This window comes from Ipomoea triloba, chromosome 11, assembly GCF_003576645.1.
Source record: "Ipomoea triloba cultivar NCNSP0323 chromosome 11, ASM357664v1".
In the NCBI taxonomy this organism is placed as follows: domain Eukaryota; kingdom Viridiplantae; phylum Streptophyta; class Magnoliopsida; order Solanales; family Convolvulaceae; genus Ipomoea; species Ipomoea triloba.
Genome location: NC_044926.1, coordinates 5,603,364 through 5,616,488, shown reverse-complemented (window position 1 = coordinate 5,616,488; position 13,125 = coordinate 5,603,364).

Below are 13,125 nucleotides of genomic sequence, written 5' to 3'. Positions count from 1 at the left end.
AGATATGGTTTCAAAATTTATCTCATGAACTAGAGTGGTAAGAACACCTTAAAAGCAGTTGCCAACAACTCCATTTGACTATGATGATATAATATCACACACTCAATATAATTTACATTTCAAAACAAGCAGCTTATTCATTGCCTAGTCTCTGAGATTGATAATAATGTGATTATCAAATTCAATCAGTAACATATACTGAAGGACTCTCAACATTATTCACCATCAAGTATAGTATTATACTAGTATGAAACATTTTAGAAGATTAATGAAGGCAGAAGACAGTTGAGACTTGAGAGGCAAAGAGGCCCTGAAGCCAGTTAAAAAGGTCTCACACACTCTTGAAATCGATTTTAATACAGCCTTATAAACAACCCAAGAAGATTGGCATTGAATAAGACACATAAAATTGCTTCAACTACAGAAATTACCTACAAATTTTAAAATTATACTTGAAACAAGCTTAATCATCTAGCTGATGATTCTACCACAATATGAATGATGAAAATAAGTGCATCAGTATAGATTGTACAGGTGTATCCAAACTAGGCAAATCACACAGAATCAAAATCAAAAGCATATGATAAAACATTTCTTCATTTTCAGCCATTGAAACTACTCAAAAACTAAAGATAAAAACCTTTGAAACTGATAGACCATACTCATGGCTAATGATCACTCACAAAAAAATTACAAAAACGCTAGATTTTAATTCAAACCCCTCCAACATTTCCAGAGTCACTGTACACACATACTCACAACCAAAATCAAAAATTCCACGCACATCATATCAAATCTTCAAAATCAAGCCAACTTATGATCTGAAAACAACATAAGATAACAGATCTGCTTTGAATCGAAGCGATAATGATGAGGAGAAGTAGTGCTTACCAGGTTTCTGGGGCTTGCCATCCACCCATTTGGAGAAGGAGAAGTGGACCTTCTCGCGGCTCAGAGCTTCGGATCTGTAGGGCTCCTTGAGACAGTTCCTCACCATGTTGGCGCACAGGTTGGAGTATGTGATGTAAGTCATTCCCGCTGCTCTCCAGAACGGCACCGCTGCGTTCGACGCCATTTCCTTCTTCTCGCTAACGTCCAATCTCTTGTGCAGTTTCAGAAATTCAGAGAGACTTTTATTCAGGATCCGTCAGGGTCGGGTATTTCGTAAAATTATTGGGTTACCCATAAATGATTTCTTTCTGGGAGGGTAAATCCGTCATTTCGTGTGATCCTTCTCCTGAGTCAAAACCCTATCCTTCCCACGCTATGCCCGGAAAATGGTAACAGAAAATGCTACTATTTTTTCTTCATCTAATAAAATTTTCTCATTATATAACTTTTATTTATTTATTGATTACCATAATTGACTTACATTACATATTTTTAATTAATTATATAAAAATTTAATTACATAGTATGAGTCATAAATACGGTTGGAACTTTAGGATGGTACTATTTTTACCAATTTTTCTACCTAACATACATACATGGACACCACTAATATTTTATATTTTATTTTTTAATTATATATGTCTATATATTTTTAAAAAGTTTAAAATTAACCTATCAAAATATATAGAATTAGAAATATATTAAGCAATTAAAAAGTTAGACATACTTTTTTATTAATATTTTCTCTATTTTCCAAAATTTCAATGGTAATTTATATAACATTTTTTTTGAAAGGGTGTTTTTTTTTTTTTTGGGATCATATAGGGAGGGGGGAAACCCCGAAGGCAAGACCTAACTAAGAGGTCTCCCTAACTCTGTGACATTGTGTGGCACGCACGAGGTCACTGTTATAGACCTCAACGCACTCCGGTGGGCAGGAGGAGAACTCTATCCAAACCGCCGGCTGAAAATTGCCCATCATGGCGAGCCCATCTGCACTCCTGTTCTGTTCACGAAAGATGGTTCGAATTGAGATGTTCCGGTCTTTTGCACACCACCGCACCGCTTCATTCACGAGGTCCCGAGCAATGCCCCGAAGATCAATTTTCTCTCGAATCCATCTAGCAGCATCCCTGGAGTCCGTTTGAATTTCCATGTCTCGAATTCCTTTTTCCCAGGCCCACCGCATAGCTTCAACGATAGCTCTCATTTCTGTAATTGTTGGCTCTGCGTAGTCGGTTTTGCCAACAAAACCTCCAAGCCAATATCCATCAGCATTTCGCAATAAACCTCTGATGCCTGTTGTCCTCGTTGTAGCTTTGACGCTTCCATCCACATTAAGGGTAAATCTGTGATCAGTGGAGGGCTTCCAACATAGATTGAGGATCGTTACAGTATTTGTGTTATTTCCCATATTTATCTCTCGCAAGAAAGCACGGTTAATCTCCTTCTCCGCCTCGCGAATCCATGTGATTTTTTTATAATTATCCATAGACCCTGAGTTGAATACCCTTTCATTTCGCCATCGCCAAATCCACCAGCTGGAAATCACGAACATCCTTGCCCATTCATGATATTTGTCCGAATGTCTATTGTCCATGATGTTTTGCTCCAGCCATTGACGGGTGTTGAGCTGCCTCCATCTCATCCAACGATCACTGCCTATCATCCTCGTCCAGACTTCCTCGGCATGACAGCAATCTCACAAAATATGAGCCGTGGTTTCCTCCTGTCTGTGGCATGCAGCACATTCGCCATTCATGGTAAGGCCCCTCCTTTTCCGTTTGGCGTTTCCAAGAATTTTATCATGAAGAGCAGTCCACATGAAGAGCTTTACTTTGCTTGGCACTGTGAGTTTCCACAGCTTGCTCCATACAGGCTCCTGCGTGTTAGTTTCCAGACCAGCAGTAATATTATAAGCTGAGCTTACCGTAAACATACCTGAGGCTGTACTGCTCCATGATAGCTCATCGCTATTTCCTCCCTCTTCAAGAGAAATCAATTCCATGTTTTCTCTAATATTGTTTGGAAGACAAGGTAGAGTATTCCAGTCCCAACCTTCATTATCTTTTCAATATTCGCGAACTGTTTGAAAGGGTGCTTTAACATTATTATTCACACCTATATATAGCATTCACCTAATTTGTGAGCTATAGGATTTGTTTGATATAATATAAGGGATTTGACTATATAAAATATTTTTAAAATGCTCATAATGACTTGAATATTCTAAAAAAAACTCATATTAGCTAATTTTATTTTTTTTGGTGTGTTAAATTAGTGATAGAATTAGTCAATTCATGGGTACACAATGTAAGTCATATAATAAGGGGAAAGATTAGAGAAAAATATCAAGAGAAGAAAAAAACATTTTGTATAAATTTAATCGAAGACAGTTGTCATTCAAACCATACTAATATTGTTACCCTTGTTCTAGATAGTATTTCCTCAATTATGGTTGGTTTAGTTATAAAGCCAAGGCTGGGGACACATACATTGAACCTTAGGATTTTTCTTAACACCAATGATCTCAAGATTGAAAGTACGTAATCATATATAGTCGAGTTGGTCGAATAATTTGTTTAGTAATCATAAAATTTTAAAGTTGACTTTTTAAAATAATTTCACTCAGATTGTACTTTTGAGTAACGATTTTTTTTTTTTCAAATCAAAGATTGAGAGGATCTTAAGGGCGTGTCTCACATAGGCTTTACGAATCTCAGACGTGTGGGATGGATAAAGTGCACATTTTTTGGTGGTTTCCTTCTTCCATATAGCTTGGCTGCATCCATGAGAAATTTGTGATTACAACAGTAACATATATAAACACTCCATAATGATGTGATTTTAACTAAAGAATAATAATAGTAACTAGCAAACAAACGAACGAACAACGCACATGTGCGCACACAAGACAACGTAACATACATGCTAGAATGCATAGGTGCATTGTTGAACTTTGATAAATAATGCGATTATTTAATAGTTCAATTGGTTCAGTAAATAAGAATAATAAGTTCAATATTTCAAACCTAAAAATAATTTTTTAAAAGATTTAACCTTAACTGCAGTTGATAGTACTCATAAAAAAGAAAATCTAACCTTAACTTGTCACGCTAGGAAAATTTGTTGAAGAAATTGCTTTGGCTTTATAGACTATCATAACTCTTAATTAGACATAATGAGACAACACCTAATTAACCAACTACAATACCCACTTACAAAATGTCACATCAACCCACTTACAAAATATTGTCGTCGTAGAATGGTCAATTTGAGTTACAATATAAACACCCTCTTAGTTTCTCATCTCGGCAAAGCCATATCTATAGAGTCTTTCTCCGTTCGGGTCCACCCGTGTTCACTTCGAGAGGCATAGGAGCTGGCCCGAGGGAAATCAAACTCGGGTTCTCCCAAAATCAACATCAAAATTTTGAAAGGGTGAATAAAAGTTGAAAGTAAAATTTGAAAGTGGAAGTAATATTTCTTTGTAATCTATAATTAAATCTCCCTTTAGGTAAGAACACTAAACACACACTACATGCCCTCCAATTTATTTTGCACTATAGTTGACTGTATAAAAAAGAAAAAAAAAATCAAACACCTAATATGCTGCCTAAAACCTCGTGATTAAGTGATACTAACTTTTGATTTTAGGTTAGAATGTCAAAGCTAGATTCAACCTCCAATCTCGACTTAACAGTTCATAGTATAGTCAACCAATTGGTTTTTGATTGCTTGAAATCGTCCAAAAGAACATTATAAAAAATGTCTTTTTTAATGGTGAAAAAAAATTATAACAAATACTCTTTTTCTTTTTTTTTTTGAATACTCTTATTTTATTATGGAGTATTATTTTCTTATAGTTATTGTCATATGATCATTCGAATATAATAATTTTGTCATGTTTAGTTATAAACTTTCAAATTGACCACCTATAACTTTTTGACTTTCAAATTTCTACCATCTATAGTCCAAGTAACCACCTATGGTCGTTCAGTTTTTTATATTTAACCAGTCCAGGTCCCCTTAGAAGGATCACATATGATTAAAATTTGAAAGTCGAACATTCATGTGTGGTCATAAAGTTTGAGACGAAACGTGACAAAATCACTATATTCGGCTTTATGGTATTAACTCTTTTTTTTTTTTTTATAAGTGATATGTGGCTGAGTGCTTCTCATTACTCAGAATAAGATTTTTATACAAAAACGTACGAGACATAGCATTCAGACATTCAGCGACTCATCAGTGGGGTGATTTTATTTCTTCTAGACAAAAATAGGAAAGAGACGATTACAATATAGTTCTACCGTAAAAACCAAGAAAGAAGGAAGGTTCCTCGCACTTTCGGAGCTTTGAATTCACTTCCCTTACCTACTATACGCGGAATTGAAGCTACACTGCAGTTTCCCTTGCCTAGCTGCTGATCTGAATTATTGAAGCTGCAGCTTACAAATTACATAAGTTGTGGCCGTAGAATATTTGGATGAAATTAAGTTATTAAATTATATGATGTCGCCGCCTCCGGTGGCGGTGGAAGATGAGGAGGAGGATCAGGGAGGGGTGCATCCGGCGATGAAGGCGGCGGTGTTCGCATGCATGGCCGGAGCGATGATATGGACGATTGCGGTGGCCAATACGGCGGAAGAACTACCGAATGTAGATGTGCCGTCGGAGATAGCTTTGCATCTGCTCATTACTGTGCTGCTGCTAGTGTGCGTTGCTTTTCTTCTCGCCATGGTCTTCGTCAATTGCATCCGCGCCCTCGGACGATTCAGGAAATGGAGAAAGACGACCACACTCCTCCGCGCCGGAGAGAAACAACGTCCGTTGTTGGTCTAGCAACCTTTAGTCTTTTGTATTTATTAGTTTTTTGGAGGTTAACCAATTATGAAATTAATTTTATTTTCTTCATTAAGAGAGTAAGTATACACTTGGTAAATTTCATAATTTAACTCGAGTTATAAGATAAATCGGTCTAGATCTATGTATACTAAGAGTTGAATTTAGAATATTGTTATTACCAAGCCAATGGTTTAATCAATTTGGATGAATGAAAAAAGTGTAATTCAAGCATTTACCCCACTAAGATCCCAGTTAAGAGCACCCTTATTAGTGTATCTTTTGAAATTTTTAATACAGTTGACAATGCCATGTAGGAGAGATAGGGTAGGAGAGAGAAAGTTTGAAGGCATATGCAAGGGAATGAGTTTTTTTTTTTTTTTTTTTTTGAAAATAGCAAGGGAAGGAGTTATTTCATAAATGTGGGCCCATTCATTTTGTTTTTTAGTCTCCACTCACACACGTGAGTTTCACAATTTAATTTTGTAGCTGCGTGTGTTTCATTGGATGGTGGGCACGTCCAACATATATGATATTTAACTTCTTCTTTTTTTTTTCTTTTTTCTTTTAAAAAATCAGTTTTGTTTATTTTTTTCTTTTTTTATTTTATCCTCCCTCTCATATTCTCTTTCCTAATTACACTTACAAAAAACTGCTCAACAACCGTGAAATAACTCCACTACTAAGGATGCTTTAATCCCGGAGTTGCCATAGAATTCCTCATCACGGCTCTGCTATAGAAATCGGCGTTTATGGCGCGATTTCCGTCGAGAACGAGGCCGCGTGCGTTAGGGACTCCATCATCCTCGGAGATGAAAGGCTGAGCAGGAGAATCAAAGGCGCCAGTGGGTCCTTTGGATCGGAATCATAAAGGCTGAGATGAAAAAAAAGATGGAGAATTAGCAACAAACTGAATGGATCAGAACCAGAAAAATCAAGAACAAGAAGAGGCATGGAGTAGTAATTAACTTACCCGGTTGAAAAGTGATGTGGGCTGAGAAATAATGGTGAATACCAAAATGGCATCTAATGGTAGAAGAAGAACCAATTTCACCATTGTTGCGGTAATGGCAGGTGATCGAAAGGATTCGAGGATATATGATACGGTATCTGGGGAACCCCACCCGAAGGGCCATGGTATCTGGAGACAGGAGCCCACCGACGGGATAGACCTTTCCAGCTTGTGATTTGGCCAAAAGGGTCCGAGTAGTCCGGGACGTAAGCAATCGGGAAGCGGTGGCTGACTAGGTGGGCCCTTAGGGACGGCGATGGTAAGGAATCAAGTATTTATGACTAATCTTAGTGAAGATGATTTCCTAATTTAGATTTGACAAGTATTTAGGACAGCTTGGTAGTTTAAGTAACTTTCTTAATATTAGATCTGTTAAGTTCCTTCATTGTTTTCCTATTATTCTTGCATAAATACTCTTGGAATGACATTGTTAAGGTTCTGATTTTAATGCAAACATGCTGGTTCTGTTTGGTAAATAATCAGCCTATTAGTCAATTTTGACTGACCACTATTAGTTGTTTGGTTAATAAGATTTTTGTAACTCCAAAATGCTAAAATTCAAAAGGCTACTCAAAGCAGCCTTTTCAATTAGCTTTTTGAGAAAAGAAATTATACCAATACCAAATAGCTATCAGCTAACAGCTAATTTATCAAACAACTTTCTACAATCAAGCTAATGTTATCAACAAATCATACCTTCTAACCCAAACAGCTAACCCAATCAGCTAACAGCCATTTACCAAAAAGGGCCACTTACTTTGCCCAATTATTCTTGTGTTATATTCATTGTTTTTCTAAAAGTTTTACGGTAATGTTGGCTTGCGGAACGGTTATAACGCAGCTGTAAAATTAACAACATGAATGGCAAAATGAACTCAGGAGTATCTCTTTTTGCTGAGGAATTCAATTAGTCGGAATTGTATACTGTTAAAGCAGTTACATTCGGTATACGAATGAATGACAAAATAAAATCAATAGTATCTCTTCCGTTAAGATATACTATTGAGTTTTTGTTAAGAAAAAAAAAAAAAAACTCAATAGTATCTATTTTTGCTGGTGAATTCAGTTAGCCAGAGCTGTATAATTTTAAAATAGTTCATTCCATTAAAAATCTTTATTTAAATCAAGTAAAGCCATCCTTCCGCACTCTCATAATTCATTCACCCCTTTTGGAAGTTAGTCCCATGGACTTTTTACACTAAACTCCAGCCACACAAAATTGTAAGCTTCTTAGATGTGGATTGGGATAGTCTTGGCTCCAACTTGTTCTGGAAATTTTTATGTCATAAAATCAATTTGCGATCAATAAATGTTGTATAGATGCTTTTTTACTCACTATTCTATAAATGGGGTGGATAGGTTAGGGATGAATTTGCTATCGATGATGTGAACCTTGTACATTTTTCAAAAGATATTATTTTTGAATTTGGTGTGCTAAATACTGACGGTGTTAAAATATATTCACTCTCATGACATTATTTGGTTAAACTAGCAGACTTCAGTCATGCCCTGTAAAGACTCATGGCACAGATTATATCCTCCATCAGGGGAGGGGAAGGGGAAGAGGCCCCTCATTCTTCTCACATAACGATATGCATGTAAGGATGTTCAATCAATTGGTGTTTGCTGGGATAGCTCTTCTTGGGAAAATACCTATTTCAAATGAGTTGTCAGAGAAAACAATGACTATTTTTACCATTTCTTCTACCGGATATACATGCATGGATACCACTAATATTTCATATTATATATTTTTTATTATTATATACGTGTATATATTTTTAAAAAATTTAGAATTTACTTATATTAAGTAATTAAAAGTTTAACATATTTTTTTATTAATATTTTAAATTCTTATAAATTTCAATGGTGATTTAATTTACATAACATTTTTTTGAAATGGTGCTTTGACATTATTATTCACACCTATATATATAGCATTCACCTAATTTGTGGACTATAGAATTTGTTAAATCCAACGTGGGGATTTGATTATATAAAATATTTTTAAAATAGTCATAATGACTTGAATATTCAAAAAAAAATCTCATATTATTATTATTATTATTATTTTTGTTAAATTAGTGGTATAATTAGCCAATCCATGGGTACAGAATGGAAGTCGGGAAAGATTTCTAAGAGAGGAAAAAAACATTTTGTATAAATTAATTGAAGACAATTGTCATTCAAACACACAAAAAAATGTAATTAATATTATTTAATTTGTCAATTACTTTTAATATAAGCTGATCTAGTTACTTATTTAGCTAGCATATAGTGTGACTAATTTTAAAACATCATCACTTGTGTGGACATCATATAACATTGACATGTTAAACTAAAATTAAACATTTATATGTTTTTTTGAGGAAAACATTTATATTAATTATCATAAAAATAAAATTTTCATAGTCTAGAGAATGGTTGCTTCCCCTCCAAATTTAAATGGAAGTGAAACGGCGATGACGGTCTCTTCTCTCATTCTCATCTAAAATTTGGATTACGATGCGACCATAGTTGCTTCATTATATTAGTCGATATTGATGATAGAGGCAACCTCTTCCTCACTTTGTCGACAAGAAGGGATCAAAGAGGTAGCAATACTCTCAAAACTTTATATATATATATATATATATATATATATAATTAAAATAAATTATAGGTTTAGTTTAAGATATCAATGTCACATATTGTCTCATATAAATACTAGTATTTCAAAATTATAAGTGTTTTATACCTCAATAAAACAAATTATCGTATAAGTAATTCATTCTTTTGATCTATGATTCATTTAATTACGCAAACACACAAATTCGATTTTTTATTCAACACTTTTTTATTTTTTATTTTTTGCAATGAATAATTATTCAATAAGAAAGATTTTTTTTAAAGGTCGAGCTAAGTAAGTGAAACATGGATACCTTACTTGAATATTGTAGATTCAATTTTTACTAACGTCATTTCGATAAAACATATTGCATAGCCGCATAGGATATGGTTTTTCTCTATTGCCTATTCGAGTAACTCATGTGATTCTTCTTTTTTTTTTTTTTTTGAAAATGAAAACTTAATGCATTAAATCACTTGAAAGACAGTTTACAAGGAAAATAGGCGGAGCATCAAACCATTCCCCACAACCTGACAAAGAAAAGGCCTCTCTAGCAACAGGCCAACAGTGTGAGCGGCACAATTCGCAGATCGTTTAACAAAACGGAATTCGACATCGTCAACTATCGATGCCAATTCTTTAATATCATCAACTATAAGTCTAAAAGAAGAATGAAAGGAATTAGAAAAAATAGCATGAAAGACAATTTGTGAGTCCATTTCCACATCATTTCCCATACCGGTGTCTTTAATCCAGCTCAGAGTTTCTCTCAAACATAATGCTTCGGCTTCTTTAACATCTAAAATGCCCAGCTTATGCACATTCTTTGCAGCCAGAAACTTGCCTTCGTCATCACGTAGGATCCATCCCAAACCCACCACATTATTGTTCACATCTAGTGCCACATCTGTATTCAACTTTATGCGTCCTCGGGCTGGCCGAACCCAATGATCCATTATGTGATTCTTAAATAGTAAATGAGGAAAATGAGGAATACAAAATTAACCTTGACAACTGTGGGCAAGGGATTTCCTATATCACCCAAAAAATAAAGGGTAATACTATACATAATCTCATTTTCTACTATATTTTTTACTCTCATCTTACGTGTCATATTTTGATTCATTTAAAAAATTAATCGGTCACAGTTTGTATTATTTTATTTCTCTTCTATAAATCAAATAATGACACATGGTGGGAGTCATAGAGCATCTCAATAGAATTTTTTGCTCAATTTTTTAGGGAGAAAAAATCATGCTATAATTTTTACACTTGAAGACTAATTTTTAGATTTTTTTACTGCAAATTATAATTTTGTGTGTGGCCCAAGTGAAAAGAGAAAAGGTTAGAACGCATAGCGGACGTGTAAGTATATGCTTTGTATTATTATTATTATTATTATTTTTTGTTAGATTCCTTTTTTTTTCTCTTCCCTTTTTTTCCCTCATCTTTCCATCGACACTTCAAAAACTTTTAAAAAATTACAATTATTAAAAATTGATCTTACAATTTTTTTTTTTGATATATACAGTGGATCTTTTTCCGTGGTTCGGACTAACCTAGGAGAATTGAACCCAAGTTCTCCGGAAAGCTCATTTGTAACTTAAGCTACCCGGTTTAAGATTGATTTTACTTCTCATGCTCATGAGTACATGTATCATTTTCAAAAAAAAAAAAAAAAAAAAAAGACCTTTTTCTAAAGAAAAAGAAAAAACCCCTCTTTGATTTCAAAAAAAAAAAAACTCCTCTTCCAAGTTCCAACCGGAACCCTTAACCCCCTTAGGCTCGCCGCTGGCCTTTCTCACATTTCACGGCTTCACCTCTCACACAGTGGCTTTCGGCTCGCCTTCAGCTCTTCTTGCCGTCTCCGCTCGCTCCCTTCCGCCTCAATAGGTCAGTGTCTCGATAGATGTCTGCATTTGTTTTGATCACCAGATTACTCTGATTCTGTGATATTGGAAAATATTACCGTGAATGCACTCGTTTTGATTCTGAAATTAATGTGATTGTGTGAATGCACTCATTTTGATCCTGAAATTAATGTGATTTTGTGAATGCACTTGTTTCATTTATATTATATTGGATCAAGCTCCTTTAATTGTTCCACGTACAGCTTCATCTTCGGCCTGGCAGAGAGTGATTAATACCGATTATAGCCAAATGCAGCATTCCCTGTAGTTTATGTTGTGGGTAAATTTGTGTTGATATCAAATTACAATTAATCACTGGCTTATGATAGCGGCACTATCCTGTTTCTTGCCAGCCCTGCATCTTATTTGACTGCTAAGTATGGTGATAAGGGATCAATGATATGCTTGTACAACGAATAGATTTCAGTACTGTAGGGATCTAAGGCTTTATCTTATTATTATTATTTATAAAAAAATTGGACACTTTTTTTTTTTTTTTTTTAAATTTTAAATCATCATAATAATAAATTGTAAGCTATAATGAGAAAAACATAGAAATCTATTGGTTCGTATTATTAACTGGAAAACTAGATCAGGTTTTATTGGAGAAGATGATTCTTTAGTGGTAGTTGATGACTAATAATTCTTAATCATAAAACACTTTAGTCCATAATCATAAGCATATAACGAACTTTCTGTTCATACTTGGTTAACGAACTTTCTATTCATACTTGGTTAGCTTAACACAGGACAATTTCAAGTGGTAGTTGTCTAGTTGATAACTAATATTCATTATCACAAAATATATTGCTCTGTACTCATAAACTTGAAAGGAGTTAACTCATAATGATGAACATTTAATTCATACTCGGTGAGCCTAACTCAGACAATTTGTAAGTGTTTGCCTGTTTGGCGCCTTCACGCTCATGGCAAGCAATTGAGTTGTGTGATAATGGTTGAGTTAGCTAGTTGCCTGCTAAGGCAATTTATGTGATCGGTGGGGAGGGCAATGTCGATTTCCATGTGTCATTATCAATCCAAATTCCAAAGCTTATAATTTACTCCATTCTTTCTGGGATTTGAGGATGTGAAGAAATTATTGGAATAAACTAGATCTCATTCCCATTGCTTGCATATCAAATTGCAAACCAAACATGGGAACCAGAGTAATTACCATTCCCATGTCCAAAAGTGCCCAACCCCCCCCCCCCCCCCCCCCCCCNCCCCCACCCCCCAAGTGTATATTTGATTTTTGAACTGAATTCTTTGAGTATCTAGCTCGCCTATAGGCTATAGTTTAAATTTGGTCATAGATGAAACAGAAACTTGGGCTTTGATTGAAAAAGTTTCTTTTGGTTCATTAGCTCATGACCCTAGTTTTTTAGCATATACACTTGATGATAAATACATTTTTTCCTATCCAAGAAATGAAGATAGGAGAATTGCTATTAGGGTAAAAGAACAGAATAATTCAACTATAACAAAGGGAAAAGCTGCTGTGCCTAACTATGCTCGGATTCCCTTTAGCAACGAGCCACCATGATCGACTAAATGTAATCACCAATAGCTTTCTGCGTGGCCTTCCATCTACATTATGGTTTGGGATAAATATATCAAGGAAGAAGCTACAAATTGAGTTACCCATTACTCTTCACCCCTTAATCTCTCTTGCTTTGTTTGCTTTTGGGAGGCTGAATTGGTACATTTTCCAGGTCAAAACTAAGAAATGGGTGACAAGAAGAAGGCTGGTGCAATCTTTGTGAGGCTTGTTTCAGCTGCAGGCACTGGATTCTTCTACGTGGTGAAGAAGACAAAGAGGCTTCAAACTAGTCAGACAAAACTTGAGTTTCGGAAGTATG